This window comes from Hordeum vulgare, chromosome 4H (assembly GCF_904849725.1).
Source record: "Hordeum vulgare subsp. vulgare chromosome 4H, MorexV3_pseudomolecules_assembly, whole genome shotgun sequence".
NCBI lineage: Eukaryota > Viridiplantae > Streptophyta > Magnoliopsida > Poales > Poaceae > Hordeum > Hordeum vulgare.
This window is the reverse complement of record NC_058521.1, coordinates 311,429,849-311,432,423: the sequence shown is the minus strand read 5'-3', so window position 1 is coordinate 311,432,423 and position 2,575 is coordinate 311,429,849.

The window sequence follows — 2,575 nt, the reverse complement described above, 5'->3', positions numbered from 1 at the left end:
GGCATGCAAGAACGACGCTCTCTCGCTTGTTTCCGTTGTATAGCTTGAGCGTCCAAGTGCGTCAGGGAATCCCTTCTTGCATCCCACACCCCTCCACTACGCCAGAAAAGATCCAAGTCGCCTCTAGCATGCGTGCCCACCATGCCTAAAGAATCCGAGGCACGCTCGAGGTCATCTCATTGCCCCTCTTGCCTTATATTCTCCTCAAGCACTCAGGACCCCCTTCGTACACCCTCTCACTCCAAGTGACCCCCTTGCCGAGCCATTTGAGATCACAGGCTCTACTCCCTCCCCTATGGCTGCCATGGTGTCGCGTTGGCTTAGCCCATATTCAAGCTCCCTCGAGCCGCTCCTCTCCTATAAGCCCCTCCAGAGCCACCTAGCATCGCCCCGCTCCTCCCCCTCTGCTCCCTTTCTTCTCCCCCGGATGCGCCAACCAGTACAAGCTCGTCGTGACCGCCATCCACCTGTTGTCCTTTCCGAGCTTCTGGTGCCCCTTATCGTCCGTGAAGTGTAGGGATGGAAGTGCCGCATCCCCCTATGCCCGAGGATGGCTGGGGCACCGCCGTAGGTGAATAGTGTCGCCGGGGACAGCGCCGGTGCCGCTCGGTCCCATCACCTCTGCCCCCCTGCTCGAGCGGGAGGTGAGGGACGGACCCGACATGCGTGCCCCGCCCGTCAGTGACCTGCTGGTCAGTCCCTCGTTTTAAGTGGAAGCGCGTTTACCCCATGGCCGCCTTCCCATGAGGGAGGTGCACTTTCGATAATGTGCTTCTCGCATGGCAGCTGCCTGGGCATATCACGGCCAATGGGCTGCCCCAGTCGCTGTCCCACGCCGGTGCGTTGTCCTGCTCATTGTGTCTGGCCCATTTAGGTGTTTTTTCTTCCCTTTTATATTTCTAGTGACCTTCTAAAATTCACTACTAATTCATCTAAACTCCAAATTTATTGATTAAAATTAGGAGGAGCTTCTAAAATTATAGGCTATCAAATATGTGCATTGCACATTTTTCCAAAGATATTTTCTTTAGTGTCAATAATCAAATTCAACATTGAATATTTCAAACCCCCTGTTTGCAAAGTCCTAGAGAGTCCAAATCAACTCCAAATGGATCTATTCAACTTTTTTCCCATGCATTGTTTCTCCTAGGCCAAATAAATGGCTTTCGTTTTCACTATTTCCATCTTAGAAAAATCACAGGAAAATTATCCCAACTCCAAATCCAGTGAAGCCACTTCCTAAATGTTTCTTACATCATGCCCTATTTAATAGGTGCATCCGCTCACTTTACAAAAATGTTTTCTATTGACTTCTTGTAGGTCCACTAATCCCTCAATTTTTCACCATTCAAAAACCCCCATTGATCCAGATCCATTGAAATCGCTTTGGTTATTTTTCTTATATCCAGAGATATACTATAAAATAAAACTCCTATTTTAGAGCACTTTTATTTTTTGCATGTTGTGTTGCTTATTGTGGTTGTTTTGACGATAGTTGATGAAGTAGACGAGGTGCTCGGAGTTGGAAGAGAAGCTAGGAAGATCTAGAAGACATTGCTGAGCCAGGCAAGCAGCCCCTTGACCATAACTTGAAACCATTTTATGCTGCCATATGGCACGTTACTTCATTGCATTTAAATCATGTTGAATCTTCGACCACCTTGCTGGGTTCTCTCCGGTCACTCCTTGTTGATACATGCACTGAGCATGAACCTACCTTCCTATGAGGGTTGTTTGGGTGGGAAGTAGTTGGGATGCTAGTAGTTTCTACGCAAATGGATGGTAATATGAATTGTGTCGGAAAGAGAAATGATTTCAAAGGCTTCTCCAAAACCCCGTCTAGTGCCACTAATGCCCGAGGGAAATGGTGTTGAGTTAGGTAACCACTTGACAAAGAAGTGGTGTTCCAAGACAAGTGGTGTGTGTGCTTTCAAAAACGGATTATATTTAAGATTTGCTGACCATCCCAACCTTACATGTGCGACCACGATACCCCTTAATGATATGTGGCTTTGTTGATTACTTTGGTCGATACTAGCAAAGAGCACGCATTAGTAGTGGTGGGAGTGTTGTGGTCACTCGCGATACGGGGTCATGGCAAGAAGGGTGACCATGGGCTGTTTTAACACACATCGGGCACATCGCTGAGTCCCCTCTTGGATGGTACAATCTGGAGCGAGTCTCATATGATGTACATCATAAGGGACATGTACCAATGAGCGGACTCTTTGTTTAGTTTCACCAGGGGAGGCACTGTTCGGGTGCTTACCTCGGGTATGTAATATACAGCGAGTCATGGATGACATGGAAGTTCCCAGAGTCTTGTGTGTACAACCCGCAAACCTCTATAGAGTGTAAAACTGTTCAAATAGCCGTGTTCATTGTCAAGCACAATTGGTTGGTCTTGCTTACACTATGTCCAGATGTTTTCACAAAATTGGTGTGTGTGCAAGAGAGAGAAAGATGATCTTGGTCAGATGACTTGACACGAAAAATGAAGATGAGATGTTCAACCCCTACTTATGAAGATATCTATAACTTGTTTCGTATGGATATAAGTCACGTGTTGATGCAT